At 35.8% G+C, this 24,834-nt stretch overlaps 1 long non-coding RNA gene across 1 annotated transcript; it reads right to left on the reverse strand.

The window, feature by feature from the left end:
• Nucleotides 1–397: 397 nt before the first annotated feature.
• LOC150104600 (uncharacterized) lies at nt 398–11,006 on the reverse strand. Its single transcript, XR_016548567.1, has 2 exons — nt 10,732–11,006; nt 398–462 (listed from the first exon to the last, which is right to left on the reverse strand). It is a non-coding gene; the product is annotated as an uncharacterized LOC150104600 (long non-coding RNA).
• Between the last annotated feature and the right edge of the window lie 13,828 nt (nt 11,007–24,834).

The raw sequence follows: 24,834 nt of genomic DNA on the forward strand, positions 1-24,834 counted from the left end.
TGAATCAAAATGTGTCAAGTACCATGAATTAAACCATAACGGGAAGTCATAAAGAACACAACCACAAACTTTGAAAAAGAACAAGGACACTTCAGAAATGATAAAACCCTTCTAGTTATTAGTGTAACATTATTTCCCCTCATTTTATTTTTCCAGTCAGGATATCTAAATTTATATAAAACGCTCAAGTAAATTCTAAGTTTTTAATAACTAAACTTAAAACAGTTTGTGAGACGTGCAGAACCACTTACATACAAGCGTCTAATTTGTTATGAAAGATTAACTTAAGTAATTTGTTAAGGACTTTTCTTATTAGATAACAAAAATTTATTACTGAGAAATCATAGAGAACAGCGTTAAAAATAAATTCCATGATTTTTAACATTAATCTTCGTCTCCATTATTTACACAGCCGATGATGTAGCCTTCTTCACATTCAGAACTTGCTTTCCTAATTCAACCCTAAAATTAAAAGGAAAAAAACATTTAAGTTATACAGAAGCATACTTCCGTTCAATTGAAATTATTTCTACTAAATATGTTCTGATTTAGAGAAAAACTATTACTAAACAAAATGTAAAATGGAACTTCCTGCTGATGATTAAGTAAAGGTTGGTTTACAGTCGAAGACTGCAGTCAGCTTTAGTTGCCGAGGACTAATGTACATGCGATGCTAAATTTGTGTGTGTGTGTCAGTCCGAATCATGAAATACCTGAAGTGTGTAGAGAGAAGAAAGGAATTTGTTTATGTGTTTCTTAAAGAGATGAAGGTTGTAATGATTGGAAAATACTATTCCAAATAGCAAATGTACGTGCATTAAAGGAGAATGATAAGTTTGATTAGTACGTTTAGAACTGAATTCTATATCGGTTTTGGCCAGCAACTGCTCGTGTTCACACGATTAGACGAAAATGTTGGAATAGAAGAGGCCAGGTCATCGGAGCAGCATCTTTGGAAGAACAACTGGAGGGAGTAACTGAGAGAGAGGAGGAGAAGATCTATTTAGCCAATATCCCTCTGTTGAATACTATCAGGCATTCTGAGGGAGGTTTTAGGTACAGTACATCAAAACAAAAAAAGACACCAACTTTCTGGAGGTTGAAAAGGCTATTAAGATGGAATATTTATCTGCTCAAGAAACGAAAACTGGTATAGATTGGCAAACACTCTTCCTTCCCTTTACGTAAATGACCTTCCGTAAACCTAAACTCGAGATAGCGCGACTGAGTTATAGGGTGGAATGATGGGGAGAGTAGAAAGAAGAAATATAGAAGTATCTCTATTCTTAAGTGCTATCGGAAATAGATTTCTTTGTATTCCCCCCCCCCAACTCTTGAGTGGGTCTATAGTTGGATTAATAAAAAGAGTATGAAGATTGCAAAGAAACTTGGTGGTTAATCGAATCCTCATGGCGTGGTTTGTTTTCCAGTTCATGTGTTCCCGTAGCAATCTGTGTGGTTCCGTGAATATTCGTTGAAAACCATTCAACGAATGGCAGTTCATGAAAAACGTATACAAAGCAGTTTCTTTTCAGAATTCATCGAAACAGGTCCTTTCTTGAGAAATGCTATTTTCGCAAGAAACGTATATTCTATGGAGATTAAATTTCTTGCAGATTACAATGTTCCCTGTGTCGACAATTATTTTTTTCTGTTTTACAATATTATTCTGTAAGGTGTACGTACGACTTGATAAACGAGGTTGACGATTCATCCATCAGTATTTCGGTTTCGGAATGTCAGTGGACTTCCTGCGATGAGCTACAGACTCTATGGAGATATCAACAATAATAATTTGATGTTTATCGTTACTATGGAACAAAACATTTCAATACTCTTAGAAATTAATATCTCATTAACTAGACCGGGAAATAAGAACTAGACTATCATAGCCATAGTTCATAAAAAAAAAAAGTTCACTTTCCGACATTCACGAGTTGCATCGTGAATGCCGGAAGTGTATTCCCGTAAGCTCGCTTGTGAACTTACCATATATATATATATATATCATCACCCAATTTCAGAAAAAAGTGTACGCAGCCGCTTGTTAAAATGGACTTCGTGAACAGCAACCGCATGCGCCAAGCCCACGTAATGGGTTTCTAATTGTTGTTCACACACACACTACAGAGGAATTCAACTGCTGAAAATAAAGTCACGCGATAAATTGAGGCGATCACAATGATTTCATTTTCCATCGGACCGATCTATCTCTTAGCAATATACTGAGTGATTTCAAAGATATGAGGATTACTTCAACACCTCTTTAAGACACAGACCAGAGACAAACGAAGGATTGAACTTTCGTTTGAGTCGAAAAGATCGTGTGAAATATTTCTTTTGCAGAACTAAGTAAAAGCCCCCCCCCCCATTTTCTTATGAAACGAACTCATTAAAATGGTCCATCTTTTGATGTTAGCTGTCTTAAGGACTTCATACGCTGTCTAGGCCACGCCTTAATATGATGTAAGCATTCATTTTGCCACACTCAGGCTAGTTGCTAGTTAACCCTTTAATTAGAAGTCTGTCAACTCGTGCGACTCCTATTAATAACTATCGATCAACGAGCAACATATTTACCGTTGTAGTTTCTTATAGCATCGGAAATGATTAAAGATCTCATTTCCTCCCAAACCTGGTATAATCTTCAGCCTCCTTTCGGTTAACCAGCTTCATTTTAGACGTTGACATGTTACCAATTTTATGCATGCCGATATCGCGTTTGTATACAAACAAGGAACTAAAAGGCTTAATTATACGGCTATCTGATCGATCTCCTCCTTCGTTCAGCCCTCTCTAAAGTCATAAATCATTTTCACGTGTTGCCACTCGGAGTCTCGACAATTAATTTTACTCCTTTTCATCAACGTATCCCGTCTGATCTCTTGCCCCCTGAACTGCATCAAAGGATTTCGTTTTAAGATTTAATCGCGTAATAACATTCAGATTGTTACATTTCACTCGGGATACGTAATCTAGACTAAAGGGGAACAATCTGATCCCTTTTCTTATAATGCTATCGTAATAAAAGTTAATGCATAACATACATTGAGAGAGTGCCGCAATGTGCCGTACATTTGGTATAAATATGAGTTTTGAAGGTAAAAAATCCCTTATATCTTAATTTTTAAGTGAGTTTTGCACAATGCGTATCACCTATTAGATGATTTGCTTTATCCTGCTCTGGCTGAACGAATGTCTGAAACTCTGCACAGTCGTGAAGATGCTTCAGGAGCAACTTTGTATTTTATTATGTTTATTTTATTATTTATTATTTATGTATTTCTTAGACAACAATGACATTGTTGCTTAACAATTATTATTAGTTGCTTACTAAACACATTGTTCACTGTATAAACAATGTGTTTGGTAAGCAACTAATAATGTAATAAAACATTCATCATTATTTCGAATGCATCGGTACTCGATTCTTGCTATTTCTCCTTTATCAAAATGAAAATAGATTTATCTTCATTTCAACGTCTTTTTTCTTTTGGGTTAGTCTCAATATGGTTCTGCTTTGCTGCGCGTGACAGTCGATTTCTTATAATTGGACGAAATATACTTCGGACATGAGAAATATACAGTAGAACCTTTAAAGGCAAAACTCACGAGGAAAACGAGAACGCATTCTGTTCACTGCGGCTTGTTTCTTTGTGAACGGCCCAGGGGTGTCTTGCCAAAGAACTGGGGAAAAGCTTTTTGCATCGCTCGTTGTATCCGTGAAGCTAACATACACGCCGCTCTCGAGTTCCTAGCTGTTTTAAGTATTTGAGGGAAATGACGACAGCAAAAATGTTTTTTTGTGTGCGCGTTATGCAATTTGTCTCTTCCATTGCCGCCAATGGTTATTTACAAAAGTGAGCCCCTGAAACGGCATGAAGGCGGTATGTTGAGTGCCTTCTGAGACAGTTTGGCGTCTTTTAGCGTCATGACTTCCTTCTTATATCAGCTTGTACACATAACAGTGTTGCTATGGCCGGAAGGATTGGAGCTAAATTTGTTTTTTGAATCTTCATGCAGGCAACGCCCTCTCGTTGGAAGTTTTGGAGTAAATTTCCTTCTGGAAAGATATTAAGGAATGTCTAAACACATTCAGACTTGGCTTCTTCTGCAAAGAATTCTGAATGTGCTTAGACACCCTTTCGTTATTTGTCTTTAAGGAAATTTGGCTGCTATTTTGATTTATTTATTTAGACAAAAAGGCAAATCAGTAACAGCTAATTTAAATAAGAGAATATTTATATTCCTTTATATAAATTCTCGGTATTGTGGGAGAAATTCGAACCCTTCTTTTTTTATAGACATCGTTGATATTGCGTATGCAACGAAGGCTGTTCTACACTCTGTACTGGCTTCAAAATATTACTGGAACCTCAAATGTTCAGAGACTTCCTGCAGTGAAAATCTGATAATTAAATTAGCGATAATCCCGTTTCCCGTTTTGTCAAAAGTAGTTGAATATTTTCCAATAGGAAACCGCTCACAGTTGGTTTGAACCCAGCTCTTTTGTTGACTTTGTTGACGTTTGACATCAAACGAGCAGGGTTCTATGCAGTCTCAGTATTGTATATGATTGAGTGATGATATCAAGAGATCGTTATGCGCAACAATACTGCTTTCGATAAGAAAGTAGTTATTATGTATAAGGAGATTTTTTTTGTTAGAAAAGAAAAAAAATTGAAAATTGAAAAAGATCAACACGGAAGACTCTGCTTTGCTTATCAATAAGCCTATGAAATTCAAACTGATGCAATTAGTTCAATGGATGAAGGTGAGCTGTCCACTGTCATTCATCCGGAGATTGAAGGGTTTCTCTCACAAAAACTTGTGGATTTTCTCCTGCAAAACAGTTTCTTCGAAAGCCACAAGACACGTGAAATGAAATACGTGATTATGCGCTCACTATATTTGATGACGTCTGAGCTTTTGTCCCGTTAGCCAGATGCAGATTCGTCAACAGTCATTCTCCTCTTCTAAAGCCATCGCATCGTGTGTGTTCTCTGCAACTCAAAGCATGCATCTCAAAAGAAGAGACTTTAACTGAAATGTTTCTCTTTCTTGTATTATGCAGGTATGCACCCCTTGATTTACCTTCGGCACATTATCCTTGATGTTTTAGGAATGCTTTTTATATACACCAGCATTCAATCTGCCCTTTTTCCATTGCTGTGTAAGAGAAAGAGGAATTAGGTTTATTTTCTCATTTCGAGATGTATTTTTGAAAGAAATCGCATTTAGAATTATACTGAATTGTTTCTTTTGTTGCACAGCAGCGGAAAAATAACTAAAACCAAATGCTTTTGCTGGGTTTGGTTTACTTTGTAAAGCTGAAGTTGGTCCAAGTTGTATATTAGTTTCAATACTTATGCAAAAATGCTCCTTACCTGTTAAATAATTTGCTTTACTGACTTTTTTTCGACTTTTATTGCTGCACAGAATTCTAACCGCAGTTGTTGGAACAAACTTTTTATATGCGCACTGGCGGTTCCGGGTTCATTCTTCAAAACATGTCCAAACCAGCTTAGTTGGCTCTTTATAAGTGCTTCAATTATTGTTTCTTTAAAGTTCAGTTCTTCTCTGACTTATAACAAATAACAAATATCATATTTGTTATTTGTTTGATGCAGCTTGGTCAGAATATCTTCTAATTTTTCTTGGCTGTATGCCGTCAGCATACTTTAAATGTGTTCTATTTCTTCCATTTACAGTTATGCCTTCGCACATCTGTAGTCCTTCGTCTACTAGTTCTTTTAGGTGCAGGTTGAATAAATCTGATGACAGCCTCATAACTCCTTTTTAATTGCTATTTGATTTGTTTCTATGTTTTTATATTTCAATACAGCTTGTGGTTCTTTCTGAATAGTAATTCTTGATAAAATTTAATAGGTATTTGTCGAACCCTCTGTTTTCTAGAATTTTAATGACGTTTGCTTCTTTTTATTGAGTCAAAAGCTCGTTTCAAGTCAATAAAACAGCAGTAGAGTTTTATGTTTTTGTCTCTCATAAGATCTGCTAATCTGTTTAATATGAAAATTGCATCTATTGTGCTTCTCCTATTTCTAAATCCAATTTGTTCTTCTTCAATTTGTTCTTCATATATAACTCTGTTTTGGAGGATGCTGATAAATATTTTATAGAAGTTGCTTAGAAGGATAAGTTTACAATTAGTGCAAGACCTGACATCTCCTTTTTTTGTGGATGGGTATGATCTGACCCGTTCTCCATTCTGTTTGTAAATTTTCTCCCTTTAGTATTTTGTTAAACAGTTTCCTTAGGTCATTTATCATGATTTCCTCCCCTTTTTTTCGGAAGTTCCTTTTGAATAACATCTATGCCTGGTGCTTTTTCATTTGTTTGATTGCTCTGAGTATTTCTTCATTTAGGATGTGTTTTGTGTCAGAAGTTTCTTCTGGGTTGAAGGCATCTCGATCTATATTTTCTTCAGCCGCTGTTTCTTTAAAATGATTAGTCCATATTTCTTTTATTGTTTCGCTGCTACTTGTAGTTCCATTCTTTTATAATATTGAAACTGGGCTGGGTATGTTCTAGTTATCTCTAACTATTTCATAAATGGTCTTGTTATGTTTTTGTATGCTTCTTCACACATTCCTGCTTTTCCTTCTAGACATGTGATTTTTGCTAGTCTGCATTCTTTGTCTATTTCTTTTTCAAATTTCCGCATAATATTCTATTTTCTTCATTATCTTCTTTTGACAGGTTAGTTTACATATTCGTTTTCTCTCCCATAAGTCCAAAATCTCTGGTGTATCCAATCTTCTTTTGCTCTTGTCTGGTAGCCCAAGTGTTTTGTTGCTGTTTCTTTAATAATTTCTTTATCTTTTTTCCAAAACTCTGAAACTGTATCTAAAGCAAGATTATTTAATTTTTCTTTCAATGTTCTCAGATAGTTAGATCTTATCAAGCTATCTTTGAGTTTTGAGATGTCTATCTTCTTTTGTTTTGGGGAATTTATTCTCTTTCTTTTTAAACAGATTTTAGCTTGGCTGATAGCAGTTCCTGGTCTGTATCCATTTCAATCTTTTTTAATGTTTTGTCATTTTGGAAGGAATGTTTCCATTTCTTATTAACGATTATATATTCTATACAGTTTTTGATTTCATTGCTTGGTGATGTATTTGTGTTGTAGTATATGGTAGAATAGCGTATTTGTGATTAACAGTTGATTTATTTTGCAAACCTTAATCAAGTCCTCTCCTCTCTCATTCATCTCTCCATGACCAAATTTTCTCATTACTTCTGCTTTATCTTCAGAGTACCGAAGGTACTCTGAAGATAAAGCAGAATAATTATCATGGATATCTCTTATACTTGTCAAGGAATTGACTACATTCCTCCTCTTCAATTTAGAATTTAAGGAAGGTATTTTCACCCGAAATATTCTGAAATCATATCAGGTTTAAAAAGGTTGGGAATGTCAGCTGAAAATTCAGAAGATTGAATTTTTATATTACTGAAAAACATTAATGACTAGAATTTTCGCTACAAAAAAAGATTTAAATGGAACACTACCCTTTCAAGACGTTCTTCTCAAACAAAAACATCTCTTCAGCAAGAAATGTCTATTAAGATGAGGTTTCCTCTCTGATAAATCGCTACAACCCAAAAAGCACTGAAAAAAAATATCCACTATTTCTCTTCAAATTCTATCATGCCAGAGGATTCCATCCCATATATTAAAGGTTTTCTGGGATTGTGTCTTGTGACTTTATGAAACTTAGCTACTTACAAACTATCAACCAGATCAGACTAATTTTAACTTCTCTTAAATTCCCCATTTGTTGCTACCGGGCATCTGTCACATTCTGTGTTACTGCAGCTTATCCGGTTGGACAAACAGACAGTTCCGTTTCTTAAACGTATTTATAGATGCCAACGCGATATCCGATTGACTAAAAGCTATAACTCCCACCTTGCGGAACATGGAGATAACAACACTGGCTACAAGCTTCTTTAGAATAATGTAAATTCGCAACACCGACTATAAATTTCAATACCTTTCCAAAGAACGTACCGAAGTTCTCTTCGTTATACCAACTTTACCTTCAGTCATGAAATATCTATATAAAAAATTTGGGAAATATTTTCAGTAACTGTACTTCTAACCTAGCAACCTCGCGTCTGAATTTAAGATAACTATGCTAATAAATAGTTCGTAATATCGTGCTTGCCAGATGGTTTGTAATAGGGCATTTTTTTGGGGGGGGGGGGGACTGAGTCCATGACTCTTTATTCCTTCATCTGATTGAAGAAAATGTGTAGGCCGGGTGTTATCTAATCTCTCTATAAGCTTTTTTATGTAACGTTTTTTTATTATAGTTTCAAATAACTATTTGAAACTCAGGGGCTACCCTGAGGATCGAGTCTTCAAAATTCGAGTCATCAGAATTCAAGGAAACCGGCCTACCAGTCCGGAACTCCGGGGATTGGGCGCCGTAGGCGCAGCCCCCCCCTAGTTGAGCTATAAGCTCTGGTTACGGCAATAGCCGAGACTCAGTTAAAACTTCATTGCCTACAGCATTGCCATCCGTTACCATGAATCGCACCTAATCTAAGTCCTATCACGGCAGTGTTCCTTATAGCCCTTATAAGGACTGGCTTAAAGGGGCGAAGCAAGAATGCTTTTCATTTTCCCCGTTATCTGTAGAGGACAGTGTAGGGATAAGGTGTTATTGAGCTATTAAAGCTCTGATCATGGCAGGAGGGTAACAGCAATAGCCGAGTCTCAGAATTTCATTGGCTACCGCATTGCCATCCATTACCCTCCCAGGGTTTCATCCATCCATCCGTATAGTCCTAATAAGGACTGGCTTAAAGAGGCGAAGCAAGAATGCTTTTTATCTTCCCCGTTATCTGTAGAGGACAGTGTAGGGATAAGGTGTTATTAGGCTATTAAAGCTCTGATCATGGCAGGAGGGTAACAGCAATAACCGAGCCTCAGTTAAAATTTCATTGTCTAGAGCATTGCCATCAATTACCCTACAAGGATATTAATCATCGCATCTCATGGTCGATTCCATCCAACCTCCATAACAGTATATTTTAATTAAAATATCTCTACTAGAGTTAGGTGTCGTTTTCTTTATTTTACTTTCTTAATAAATAGCTAAAATGACTCAAGATTTTAAGTGAATTCACTTATAGTATATTACTTACAAACAAATTTTTATAAAATAAGAAGAAAATATGCATGGTAAAAATTAGTTCTGAAAATAGAACAGATCTGAGGACAAAGTATAATTTGTTAGGAGTTTCAGATTTCTTTTCTTCAACGGGGCTGCATAATGAGGAGAGGGATGCAAACTAAGCGATCATTACAAGCCTATGTGAATTGCTTTGAGATCTTTAGCACAGATTTCTAGTGGGCATTTAATTCAAAATGTTCTAAGCTTCTTCATCTCTTCCGTCCTGAAGACGGACTGTGTCCCAAATGAATATAAACCTTCCACCGTTCTCTGTCCAAAATAAGCTCTTTCATATGCCAAGATTATAAAAGCTTGGCTTGTCTGTAATTATTATAGCAGGTTATGAGAGTAATTTGTTGATACAAAGTGATAATTTGTATTTTGAAATAAAATGACTTAATCCCGATTAAACCTCAAAACTTACACTTCTAACAGTTCTTTCTCACGCTAGCAGAACACCGATCTTGACCTTTGGTTAGAGAGACTTGGGTTCTTGAATATCACCAAGGACGCGAAAAAATTTATGAGAGCTTTTCGACCGAAAGTAAGTTAATCTCATGTGAAGTTTTTTCTTCGCATATAATCCCACATAAACAGACATATTAGCCGGAGGATGTATCGACAGATTATAGCATTAACATACTAGTATTAGATAGTTTACAAGAGAATAATCAACTGATTCTGATAAAATTTATCAGAATGATAGAAAAATAAAATGATAGGTTTACAGACGGCGGAACAAACAACCCACAGGATATTATAATTTTTTTTTTTTGGTTTCCGCATTTCATTGTAACTACGCAATTGTAACAATGCAACTACGGACCATATTATAAAAAACGACCTTTGCTTCGTTTAAGAATATGAAATAAAACATATTTATGTGAACTGTATTACATTTCAATTTGAGGTTGCTAGATATAATAATTACAGACAAGCCAAGCTTTTATAATCTTGGCATATGAAAGAGCTTATTTTGGACAGAGAACGGTGGAAGGTTTATATTCATTTGGGACACAGTCCGTCTTCAGGACGGAAGAGATGAAGAAGCTTAGAACATTTTGAATTAAATTAGAAACATCGATTACGGATTAGAATATTAAACAGTGCATATTCAACCATCTCAATCCTGAAAAATCTACATTTTTGATTGGCAAAGCAGGTACTGATTCAGTTTGATAGTCACTCCAAATAATTAAAACCCTTAGAGTTTGTCGTCGTAGTCTCATTTGCAACCTCTATTATGTTAGCATGAAAAAAAGAAGAAGAAAATGGTAACGTCTACAAGTTGGCAGGGAAAACAAAAGAAAACAAATCCTTCTTTTTTTCATATTACATGACAAAAATAAATGTCATTAATAATTGTGTGCTATCTCCACACACATTATGGAGCAAATTATTTATTACTTAGAATTACTGTTGAATAGCAGCAAATACTACGTAACTAACTCATCTAATGGTGAAGTGGAAACTCACGAGCAGGACTGACTTACACATAAATTAAAGTATAGTTAAAAGTACTTACTTGTTCACCGACTCCAGTTGAAGACCCCTGAAATTTCTCTTCCTGCACCCATCTTGACACCAGTTTACATCTTGATCTGTCGAAGTCTTAACGACAATCTGACGGTTGAAGATGCTGTGTAGTAGTCCGTCCATCACGTGGGATAACAGTTCACTTTCTGTTGTATGGTCGTTGACGAGGAAGCAAAGCAATAGGAGAAGATCAAATCTTGCTTCGCCTGCCCTTTCAGGATACCGATAAGAGAACCACAATTCCGAAAATGGTATCGGTGTATTGTTTGCACAATTCGGACTCAAAGAGATTGATAAATCTGAAAAAAAAAAAAAAAAAAAAAAAAAAAAAAAAAAAAAACAGGCCGGCCTCAGAACATGGAGCGTTTGATTATGATTCCAAAGAGAATGTCCACGTCTTATCTGTGGGGGGAGGGGGGGAGTGAAGAATGACGACAAAGTGGCAGCAGGTGACTGGAGAGCACCGCTTAAATTAATTGATCAAACTTCTATCCCCCTCTCTTGTTACTACCGCTGCGGAGGAAACAAGCCCATGCTTATATTATCCTTCCTCCTTCCCATGCTTGATAAAAACTCGCCCTGCCATGCATCTTTTAGAAAAGCAATTGCACTCTCTGTCCCAAGAAGGCATCAAAGTCAGGCGTGTGAGGGAATCTTTCTGTAAACTTTTCGCTGGGAATACGAAGAGAGCCACAGAAACTCACAGTCAGGAGCAAAAAAATTGATGTTGCGTATATTCCGCACGTGCACTCGCTTACCAACTACCTAGCGCACCACTGACGCGAGCGCTCTCTTTCGCTCACTCCGCGCCTCACTCTCTCTCTCTCTCTCTCTCTCTCGGCAGTCCGCTTGCAATGCCAAGTGCTGTCTCCTCCGATCCTCTACTCTCGATCCAGCGGAGATGTGAAGGTTGGGCTACTCTTGAATCAATACACAAATCTCACACGCGATTTTCACAGTCTCAATTCCTCCTGTTGTTCCGTTTCGAAACAGTGTGGGAGTTGAGGGAAAAAGTAGATTCAGAAAGATGCTGACGACACACTGTCGGATGGTGTTCAAAAACCAAGGAGTTTTGTTCACGTTAATAATTGAAATGCGAGAAGACGCTTCGCTCTTTCTCTCGCTTATCTTGCCCTACGTGATTATGTGAGCACCTGTCTTTGGCTGGAAAATCTTGTATAATAAAAAATGTAGTTATGACGGCGCTCCGAATTCAGATTAATAGGTTCATTAATGCTATATAAGTGGGGGAGTGCCACATTATTTTATGTTGAATAGATAAAAAAGAATTGAGCCTGCTCGCCGGCGATATGATGTTGTAAAGTTCTCTGATAAAAATCCATTAAGACTGATCGGGTGAAACTTGAGCCATGAAAATGTTATTCTTACGCGAATAGCAATTCATTCAACTGGTTTATCTTTGAAAAAAAACATTTTAATTACATTTCGGTTTATTTTTCCATTTCTTCTTCAAGATGCATCAGCTTCTCTTCTGTTTAATCCCACGCTTAATAGTCCAGTCAGAAAAATTAGCATTACATTTAAGAACACAATCGTAATTTATTAATCAGTTATTATTTTAATTGATTAACAATGCTGTTTATGAAAATCAGTAGTTAGAATAGTTTCAGTTGTTGAATTGCTTTGCTCCCTCTCCTCTGTCAATCAGTACTTGAACGTCCACCCTTTTCCTTGGGAACGACACTGTCATCATCATCATTGACTATCTGAATGATGCTAACGTTTCACTGGAAGAAGTTGTTCATCATCATTACTAGGACAGCCCTTGATTTGTTTGAGGGAAGTTTTAGATGTTCGTGACAAATTATAAAATGCTAGCTGATGATTAAAAACTACACTACTATTCTACCTGATATGAGCTAGATTTTGCTATTAACAGTCATGGCATACTAGGGGAAACATATTTCCAACAAGATTGAAGTTACATTAAAGGAGTAATTTAAGAATCTTGCAGTGTATTTAACGAATTGTTAATTTGTTCTTTAACTGACTCACGCAATCGTTTTCATTGTTGCCAGAGCAACGTTTAGGCCGTTTTAGGCTAAACTGAGTTCATTCGTCAGTATTAGGTGTTGCTGTTTAACTTCCAGGATGAATTGGAATTTTCCAGAAAATTTAGCCTAGAATCAAGTTTCTCTAGAAAACTTTTATGGATTGTCGAATGATTAGCCAACCAGCAATGTTACTATATTATAGCCTTACAACTTTTCATAGGTGAGATTCTTATAAAATAAATCCTTTGCTAAACTGAATTTGTATTTTGTTCTTCACTGAATTTCCCTGTTAGAAGCTGAATTTCCATATCTTTATTGGTGCTATATCTTAGCAAGTGAGATTTCCTCCCATTGGTGCAAGGTTTGATTGCTTTTACCTCCGTCTGATAGGTTTATTTCAATAATTAAATTTACGAGAAAATACTATCTTGTGGAGGGCTAGGATCAGTAACTTGCACAATCAAATAATTAAACTGGATGGAACACTTCACCCCTATAAACGATTTGGCAAATTAAACAAAAATTGAATACGAAGCTCCTCCTACTGCAAAGACCACATTAAGCAGGGGAATAAATGCACCAGTAAAGGTGCATTTATCTTAAATTGTAAAAAGACAGTACTCATACTTCACCATTTACAACATGCCCATGCTAGTATGAAAAATAGTAGGGTTAAGCAAATGGCTAAAGTTGCATTGAAATTTCGTTCGCCTTCAGAGCACCACCAGCTAAGCTACTTAATATTTGATGAACCTCAAATATTTTTGTTGTATTAGCATTACAATAAAGAGAGCAAGAGAAATGTATTATATACTGATTGGAAAGAAGTTTGTGCACAAGGAACAAACAGCCATATCCGCCCACCTTAATAAGATGTAGGACCCTTTCGCTGTGATGAATTGCAGTAATCCTACCTGGTATACTTTTCACAAGCGTACGATAGCAATCAATGGGAATTTTGGACCATTTTTCCTGTAGGCATGTAATGAAGTCCTGGACTGTAGGGGTGGATGTCCCTTGACCTCACTCGACGCTCCAGTTCATCCCAAGGATGTTCAATAGGTTGAGGTCAGCGCTCTGCAGGTCAGTCAGGTTCAGTAACATTCCTGTCCACAAACCATGCAGTTACAGCAGCAGCAGAATTATGATACTGTGCATTGTCTTGCTGAAATAGACAATGGTCAGTTCCATAGTCACGTCGCAAAGTAGGAAGCATTGCATCGTCTAGAATGTTCAGATATTCTCGGAGTTCAGTGTTCGTGGCACTACAAAAGAAGTCTGAGGCAATACCAGGAAAAACAGGATCATACGATCACACCGCCACTTCCAATTTATACCGGGTATAAACACGTGATCATTACATGCAACAATGCACCTTGCTCATGGGGGGATGTCCATTGACTTCTTTCCAAGTAATGCATATATAATAGGGGAAAATATTATTCGAGGTACGAAACGGTTCTAAAGTACACTGCTTGGAAAGAAGTCAACAGACATCTGGTGAATGTCTCTTCCGAGAATGCGTAACCCCAACTACGAAATTCGGAGGTCCTAGTTTGGCCTCGCCTTCTGTTTGTAGTGAGTAGTAGTAGGGGGGTCACTAGTCACAAGATCAAGATCAAGATAAGATAAGGAATCGTGACGTGTTTGGTTGATGACATCATTGGTCTGGAATGTTTGGAATTTCCCTGTGGGCATATGTGTCAATGGCTTCAGTTGTTGTGTTTAGGTTCGCGTACGTATGGAATTATGAGTGATGGTAGAGATAAGGAATCGTGTCGTGATTGGTAGACACTTCTGACCAGATGAAGATCAAGATAAGATAAGGAATCATGATGTGAATGTTTGTTGTTATGAGATGTAGATAAGTGACGTCATTTGTTAGTTGTTAATAAATGACGTTGTTTTGAATGGAAAAGGGAGAAAGGGAGATATATTAGAGATAAGGAATCCTGCCGTGATTGGTGGACACTTCTGACCAGATCAAGATCAAGATAAGATAAGGAATCGTGACGTGAATGTTTGTTGTTATTGAGTTTGGAATGATAATTTAATTTAATTATATGCTATGTCACTCAAACATACAGTTTTTTTTAACTCATGATGGCGACAGTCTTTCGAGGTTTTCTGAATAATTTTATTATATGCTATGTAACTCAAACATAGTTTTTTTTTCTTCTATAGATGGGTGTACTAATTTTCCAATACATTTTGGGGTATTTCTTTACTGTTAAAGGGTGAGAATTCTTGGAGTATGTCATGATGACGGGTGTGATTAGGTTTTCTGAATAAATTAATAATAATGGTGTCCTTAATCACACACACACACACACACACATTAGACATGAAAAGTCGCTAATGTATCCATGTTGATACTTTAATATGTATCCTATGATTATTCTTACGAAAAAAAAACTATTCAGTATTAGAATTACGCTTACCAAAAAAACATACGAACATTGATTATTGTATTACAATTATCAATTGTTATGTTCAAATTAAAAAAAAAAAAAAAAAAAAAAAAAACTTACATTTCTTTCCAGAATGGAAACATCTTGGTACTATCTAGGTTTTCTGAATATTCCAAATTGTTGATTAACATATATTCACAGAACACAAACACAAGTCTGAAAAGATAGTTCACATTTTCATTATAGGTTGCTGTGGCTAACATATATTTACACCACAAAACATAGGAATTGAAAGATATTTCTGTAAATAACCAGAAAAGCTAGTGGACTACTTAATTTACATTAGTATCCGATTGGTTCTCTTGTATTAAATCTTTCCCACTCTTGCACAAGCTTGGTGGGAAAGTCTATGCGCCGTTTTGTTTAGGGTAAGTGTTATTTCCGGTTTCGAATTCCGATTGCTGTTAGAGTATGGAATTCTGACAAGTGAAATTATTTTTTTTTTCCAAATTGATTGGTTATTTTCTGTATTTTACTTTTAAAGGTCATATTCTAATAGAATAACTGAGCAAAATTAATTCTGAATATTCTAAATTGTTGAGTATTAACATATATTCACAGAACACAAATACAAGTCTGAAAATGCCATTCACTTTTTCATTATAGGTTACTGTGGCTAACATATATTCACACCACAAAACACACAAAACATAGGAGTTGAAAGATATTTCTGCAAATAACCAGAAACGCTAGTTGACTACTTAATTTAGATTACTATCCGATTCTTTCCCTTTGTTGCCCAAGGTTGGTGGGAAAGTCTATGCGCCGTTTTGTTTAGGGTAAGTGTAATTTCCTGTTTTGAATTCCGAGTGCTGTTAGGGTATGGCATTCTGACAAGTGAAATGATTTTTTTTTCAAATTGAATGGTTATTTTCTGTATTTTACTTTTAAAATTCAGTTTAATTACATATTCTAACAGAATAACTGAGCAAAATTAATTCTGAATATTCTAAATTGTTGATTATTAACATAATATTCACAGAACACAAACACAAGTCTGAAAAGACAGTTCACATTTTCATTATAGGTTACTGTGGCTAACATATATTCACACCATAAAACATAGGAGTTGAAAGATATTTCTGTAAATAACCAGAAAAGCTAGTGGACTACTTAATTTACATTACTATCCAATTGGTTCTCTTGTATTAAGTCTTTCCCACGCTTGCCGAAGCTTGGTGGGAAAGTTTATGTGGCGTTTTGTTTAGGGTAAGTGTTATTTCTGGTTTCGAATTCCGATTGCTGTTAGAGTATGGAATTCAGGCAAGTGAAATTTTTTTTTTCCAAATTGAATGGTTATTTTCTGTATTTTACTTTTAAAATTCAGTTTAATTACATATTCTAACAGAATAACTGAGCAAAATTAATGAATAAATAAAATGTGAATTTATTTTCCAACACTGTAGATTTCTCAGTAAGTCTTATCTTAAAGATATCTCTCTTATCCGGTCGTTTATTTGCTGGTTATTTACAGAAATATCTTTCAACTCCTATGTTTTGTGGTGTGAATATATGTTAGCCACAGTAACCTGTAATGAAAATGTGAACTGTCTTTTCTGACTTGTGTTTGTGTTCTGTGAATATATGTTAATCAACCATTTGGAATATTCAGAAAACCTAGATAGTACCAAGATGTTCCCATTCTGGAAAGAAATGTAAGTGTTTTTGTTTGTTTTTTTAACTTGAACATAACAATTGATGATTGTAATACAATAATCAATGTTCGTATGTTTTTTGGTAAGCGTAATTCTAATACTGAATAGTTTTTTTTTCGTTAGAATAATCATAGGATACATATTAAAGTATCAATATGGATACATTAGCGACTTTTCATGTCTAATGTGTGTGTGTGTGTGTGTGATTAAGGACACCATTATTATTAATTTATTCAGAAAACCTAATCACACCCGTCATCATGACATACTCCAAGAATTCCCACCCTTTAACAGTAAAGAAATGCCCCAAAATGTATTGGAAAATTAGTACACCCATCTATAGAAGAAAAAAAAAAAACTATGTTTGAGTTACATAGCATATAATTAAATTATTCAGAAAACCTCGAAAGACTGTCGCCATCATGAGTTAAAAAAAACTGTATGTTTGAGTGACATAGCATATAATTAAATTAAATTATCATTCCAAACTCAATAACAACAAACATTCACGTCACGATTCCTTATCTTATCTTGATCTTGATCTGGTCAGAAGTGTCCACCAATCACGGCAGCATTCCTTATCTCTAATATATCTCCCTTTTCCATTCAAAACAACAACGTCACTTATTTACAACTAATTTCGAAGAAACCTTACAATACCAGATTATCAATAATTTCTAAAAACAGATCCTTAAGATCTTTTACTTTCTTACAGAGTTTATTTCAAACTAGTTCTTAAGAACCATCCGTTTCTTAAGCGTTTTTGACTCAGTGAGATCCTTAAGAAAGATATACTTCTTGAGAATTTTGCTTCCAGAATAAATCCTGGAAGCAAAACTTAAGTACTGTGTGTGTGTGTGCGTGCGCGCGCACGCTTTCGCGCTAAACGTAAATTGACATTTGACAATTGATAGACAGTAAAATAGGAATTTAAAAAAATAAAAAATAATAAACGAAATACCCCTGAAAAAAAAAAAAAAACATTTGCTGAAGCTTTCTTTCCGTTTCTACTTATGTGACAAACGCACTTTACACTGTCTGAAACATTTTCTTCCAAGCAAATTAAGGCTAAAAATATTCCTGTTTTAGAAGTGCAGAGAGAGAGAGAGAGATAGGGAGAGAGAATAAATAAATTCTTTGACCGAGGATACACATTCATATACACATCGCATATACACATGCTGACCACATTCAGAATTACTGCCCTTAGGGAATGCAGCAGGGAGTGACGAACTGGTTGCATTAATTAGCTGTAAGACTCCTTGATAGGATGGGGACTCAACCTATCATAGGATAAGACGGACGAGTAGATATGATGATGAATAATCAGGTCCATCGTTTTTTGTATACATAGGAAATACTGTAAGATGTTTTCATCTACACACATGCGCAAAAGCCTATGATTGTAGACATTGAACAGTTGGGAAGTGAATTGTTAAGAAATTATTATGGTTTATAACGTTTGACTCTTTCCTATTTAAACAGTGCATAGCTGAAGAAATATCTGTTGCCCTTATATATTCGGGACAATCACAGAAAGAAGTTTTGCTGTATAATTTTCATATATTAAATAAAAGATTTCGTAGCAAAACAAAATAAGTATGGCGAGAATGAAACCTCACAACAGGCCCGATTCTTCTATCGGAAGGAACACGATTTTGGTTGTTCGAATAAAGGAATCGCAACGAATATACTGATGCCCGTTATCCCCCATTATTCCCTATTCCCTCCCTCCGAAAGAGTGAGAAAATGGATATTAAGTGTCGGAACAAGTTGCTTAATGAAAGAATCACAGAACCCCATATGCTGAGGGATCTAGCCAAAAGGGTGTTTTTTTTGGGGGGGGAATTGAATATCGAAGCTTCAATAATATTTAGTTCAGATTTACAAATACGCATTGTACGCTGTTATAATCACTCTTCTTTTCTCAGATCCCTATAAAAGTACTTCCTGTTTTCTTTTAGTTAGTAAACTGCACCTCTGGAAGGAGATTTTAGAAATTTTTGTCAGCAAGACGAAACGGAGCTGTCCAAAACAAAACAGGACTATCCCACTTAATCCCTTGCTGTCGTTGATGGGCAGCTTATAGTGAAGTAAGCCATGTTCTGCTTCGTCATCTGCACCAGTTACAGGAAAGCCACCAATGCCTCATAAATCATTCCAGAAATGATACGTCGGAGAAGCGATGGAATATTTTTGAGATATTATTTTCATTAAGATAGTTATAAACTTTTGTTAAGATTTTGTTTGATTGTCGCTCATTTCCACTATTGTTACGATCAGATGAGATGGACAATACGTGCCGTTTTGTGGGTCAAATGAAGTCTTTAGGTGAAGTGAAATGTACGTAATACATTCAGAAAGATTCACTTTGACATACGTATAAGATTTTTCAATTTTAACATGAACATTGGGCGATAAGTAAGTGTGTAGGAAGTTTAAAATGAACTTCGTACTTCAAATATTCAAACGAAAAAGTACTTTTTAAAAAATGCTTTGCAATTGTTCTTGAAGCAGTTCTTTTGGTTAGTTTGCAGGAACGAGAGGCGTTTCAGAACTTTTCTTCCGCTGCAGTGCCCTAATGGGTTGTTAACTAATATAAGTGCATTTACACCTAAAGTAAATTTAAATCAAAAGATATTTCTATTGATTTAAAGAGTATTGATTCAAGAGATTTACATTTTGGGAAACTCTTCAATGTGCCGGTAATCTTGCACTAACGTCTTAAGCTGTTTCGAAAATACACTTGCTTCTTAAAAGAAATTTAATGGAAGAATAACGGAGCAGATGATTTGAGTTTGGTGATTTACTGAAAACTAAAGGTCATTGCTTGCCACTAGCAAGTTACAAGACGTGAAGGGTATGATGTAAGGAAGAAATAGCAAGTGACATTTTTTGTAGACATTTGCTCGCGGATAAAACGGTCCAACTGTTCATTGAATAAAACTGTCAGGTTGCTGAGTGTCTGGACCGGTTCTGAGATGCACTGGGTGTTACTTCACTTTTCACTAGGCGCGTCTGTGAAGGAGCGTTGATGGTTGCCAAGAGAGGGCTTTCGATGTTGTCTTTATAGAAGCTGTAATCTTTCTTCATTGCTGAAATCAGCCCAAAGAAGTTCCTTTCCTATATACGATACAAGTATTTGTTGTTTCTCATACAACCAGAGAGCAAGGCACGTGTTATATTGGCCTATATGTATGAATAAGCAAAAATAAAGAAATCTTCATAATTAAATAGAAATGAAAAGGCACAGATTTCATTTTAAACCGCAATTTATCAGACATTTCCCCGTTTGTAAAAAGAGCATTGACAATACCTATTGTACGAATATCAGTATCAGTAAAGATGGTGAAAAGGATGATAGAGAAAAATGTGGATGATGGAGAGTAATCTTTTATTTCGAATGACCAAGAGAAGGGGAAAAATCAAGAGATGCATGGAATGATAGAAGGAACAGATAAAACCTGTCCTATTCAAGTTGTCTTACAAGGCTAGAATAAGACAGAGGTAGTTGTAAAATTATATAAAAAATTGAACTGAAAAATTAGTTGTTGTTTTTTTTCGAAATAAAATACTCAGTTTCATTCTTGTGCAAAATGGAGAGAGAGAAAAAAAGATAGGAGTGAAACTGCAGTTCCTTTAATATCTGCATTAGTTTGCAAAATTTAGAAAGAACCTACCCTGCCAGAGAATTTTCTTTTTGATTTCTTCATTCATAGTTAGACTGATCTTAAAATACGAGGTGCAACTCCAAAGTTCCTAAACTGGTAAAACGACTTACCGCCACTAGGTGTTGTATGTTAGTTCTGTTGAATACTTCCATTGTTGCATGCACAGCATTAGTAAAAGGTGTTTATTGCTTTTCTGCGTGTGTTTTTTGAATTTCCAATGAGCGATGTAAATGAGTGAAACATTTTATTTTTACCCCCAAGCTGCTTTATTAGGTGGAATCATCACTTACAAATGAGTTGCTATAAATCAGTTATGTAATACTGATGGTTCGAGAGTACTTTCTACCAATTACTCTGAGTCTACAGCAAAACATGAAAAGAAAGAAATTATTTGGAGACACCCCCATTGCTATTCTAGTCTGTAATGCCACGAAAACAGGCTGCTTATTTGCATTTCTTATATTATAAAAATGAGTGATCAAAACTGAGAAAATAATAAAAATTAAAAATAAAATGAACAAGACGAAATTCTAACTGAAGTCACACAAATAAAGTTTGCATTATTATAAATGTGGTGTAGCAAGCAACTACAGGAAAAGACAATATTTCTAAGAGTTCGTAAAAGACGAAATCTTAACGGTCTTAGGAAGGGATAGATTTGATTGCCAAGCAACCCGTCACGTGTTTGACAAGTTTAGGTTCATTACAACTTAAGGTTGTCACAAGTGTAAACGGTGCAGTAGTTTTGTTGTTTGAAGAAAGTGTGTTTTCCGTGTGTTTGATAAGAAGCGTTTGCCAGTTAATCTCGGAAAGGAATGAATTTAAGATAGACTAGTTTATAATTCAACAGTGAATGAACGTACTAGAACCCATAGATATCTGTCGTGAAGATATCTATGGGTCCCCCCCCCCCCTCCCGCCAAAAAATAAATAAATAAATCTGTTTTATGTGACTATAATTGAATATCAACGCCTCCTAAGAAGCAAGTGTGGTCGGTGAATATTTGTGGTAGGTGATTGTATATAAGGAGTATTTTAATTATTATATCACTTACATGTGCAGAATAGAACTTTTAAAAGATAAAATACCAAATATCCCCCACCCCCTACATTTCAGGGAAAGAAAACGTACCATAACTAAACTGTACAATGAAATATGTGACGAGAACAGAATGGGATAACAGAAATTTTACGACAAGGCTGCTTTTGGCTACTTTTCTTAATATGATTATAACGATTAATCACAAAGTAATTTTTTCTTGAGGAATATTTGACACTTTTACCCTTAGTGAAATAAATAAAAAATAATAAAATAAAAAAAAATCGCCTAATTAGCTTATCTCTCAAAAACTATGCAATAATCACGTACTTGGTAGTCAACAATGGAAATTTGGACTGGTCTACTCTACTCAAGGGTGGGCAGGCAGTTAAACAGAATAAACTAATCAATATTCAGAAGACCATCAAAAATTACGATAAACAAAAAAAAAAAAAAAAAAGGGAAAAAAAGGGGCTGAATGTGCGCTGTTTTTACTGTAGGGCGAGGGTAGAAATATGTGCTAACTCCATCTTTTTGCATTTGGAATATAACGGGTAGCGAACAACTGTTTTTATACCGCATGTGATAAGGGAGCCGGCAAATCACTTATCGATGCAAGAGAGCCCATCATGTTCTTAGTTGCAGTAGGATAGCGAATATGGAAGTTTCCTTTATTTGTTGCAGCGCACGTTCCTTTAAAACCAGACCTGAAGACGGGCTCCAATAATTTGCAGTATTTTATCCACAGCTGTCATCCTTTTGGCGACAGATGCCGAGAAAGACCAGTCAAATCTTAAGAAGATAAGGAGCTTATGGTAGGTTTATTATTATTTTCCCCTTTTAAACCTACTTTTCTTGCAACATTATTGAAGGAAGAGAGAATAATAATAATAATAGTATTCAGTGTATTTGCAATTCCTGCTCACATAATCTGCCGTTATGACAGGAACAATAAATCCAGTCATAAGTTATAAAGTAGCAAAATAAATGTGTACACCAGGAAGGTAATGCAAATCACCTCAACAAATGAGTAATTAAGACAAACTTAATTACATCGGAAATTTTCATTATGAAGTACCAGATGGACTGAATTCATGTCTGAGTTCCACTGATTAATTTGTGGGATTTTACGTTGCAAAACTGGAGTTATTCAGATGCTAGAATTAAATGTTACCATAAACAGCATTTGATAAATAATACTTTGTGTGATTGATTTTTTTTTTTTTCTTAAATTTTATAAGTTGATAGTATTTCGACTGTTAATATCCCTATTAGTACTGTATTTCATAGTGGCGCTACCTGGCGTTGACTATTTTCATACATTATAGCTATGATTCATTGTTGCAATTTATTGTTATCGAGAAGATTTGGAAGCATTGTTGAAAGAACAAGGCTCCTTTTACATTAAGCATTTCTTACTGATATATATGGGAAGAGGAAACTCCATTTTTACGTTTTTCTTACATAGACGAGCGTCCCAAATATTCTCTGGCCACATTCGAATGAACCATTTGTACTTAAAACACGAAACTATTAAACTTCATGTAGATACATTTCAGAATATTATCAGTATTACTACTTCTGCTGTCACCGTGAATTTCCTATCAGAAATGAAACAAATGCGTTGGCTTGCAAGGCCACAAGGGAAAGGCAGTGGTTAACATTGCCTCGGGTTGATTCCATCAGCACTACGTAAATAAATCATTAAATCACTCAAGGAACAAGTGGGGTGGGCAAACTTCGTGTCGCCTCGGGACATTCTACCAGCATCAAGGTAGTAGGGAGGCAGTACGTCCGCATCTAAAGCTATTCGCTGTTCCGGAAAACCCAATCGATAAATATTGGAAAACTGAATAATTATTAAATAGATTCCCTCTTCTAGACGGAGAATTTGTATTTTTATTAGCATCTTATTGCAAGTCCAAGTTGCCAATGTAATTACCAAGAAGTGTGTCTTGCTTTTGAAAGAAATTTATCATTTGACAGCAGAACCTCGATGAGAATAAAAGGCCGATGGATTATACTATGGGCGGACGCGAAGAGCACTGTTACGGTGCTTCATACATCAAATTTATTTCATTTTTGACAGAAAATCATTCACAGTGTTACGTAAGGTGACCCAAAATCCAGTTTGAAACTTTTTATTGAGTTATGCGGAGAAATAAGAATAATCACAACTTCTGCTGTTACGTAGATTGCTTAATAATAGACATTCTGTGACTCGATAGACAGTTCCCTTCCCATTGTTACAATGTTTGTGGTATTTTCTTTCAAACCCTGTCACGTATATAGTATAACGCTAGTATGTCTGCTCATCAAACTCTTTTTCAACAATACAAAATATTTTGTCTTTTGATGAGCACGTTGAATAAGCATCAGCCAATGACGTAAAGCCTAGCAAAAAATAACCTATTTTGACACACATAAATATGTATTGATTTCCGTTCATTATCCTGAATGACGTAATATTAATATAGTTTCCAATAATGTACTGATGTTGAAAAGTTTCTCTAATGCCTCTTTTTCTTTAGATGATTTTTAAATATATATATAAGATAAGCCGGAATTTGAAACGTTTTTATGTCACATTTTTTGTCTTACCAGCCCGGAACTCGGGGGTTGGGCGCCGTAGGCGCAAGGGAGAGGAGCCCCCACCCAGTGTGTGTGTGTGTGTGTATATATATGTATATAATGTATTCCTTCAGTTGTCGAACGTAGCAATAGCCTTTACGGCAACTAATTATTGCTAACAGTACTACTCTGATGTACTTGTGAATCTTTTGTTTATGGTAATACAGCGTTTCCCAAATTTTTCCTACGACGGAACACCTTGGTTAGAGTCGAGTATCATCGGCCTCTTATTCAATGTAAAGCTAAACGCACTATCGCCGAAGCAGGCATTTGCAAAAATGCGACAGCGCACACTACAGGCGTATCGGGCCGGGCCGTAGTGCATCGCACTGACCTTGGTTGTGACCGCACGTTTCCTAGAATAGATACCTCTGTACTTCACTCGCGCTCGGGAGGTGTCGACAACCGCGGCCGGCTGAGTCAAGGCCAGCGCGCGCTGGCCTTAATAGCACAATCCATACGCTAAGTGAGGAGCGACTGATTTTCAAACGTGTTTGAACTTGTCGCAGCATTTAAAACCATTCCAGGCTCATATTGATTTCGAAAATTTTTCACGGAACACTTATTCACTTTCCACGGAACACAGTTTGGGAAACTCTGTAGTAATGCA

Source organism: Typopeltis vanoorti, chromosome 7, assembly GCF_054136105.1.
Source record: "Typopeltis vanoorti isolate ZY-2024b chromosome 7, IOZ_Tvanoo_1.0, whole genome shotgun sequence".
Taxonomy (NCBI): Eukaryota; Metazoa; Arthropoda; class Arachnida; order Uropygi; family Thelyphonidae; genus Typopeltis; species Typopeltis vanoorti.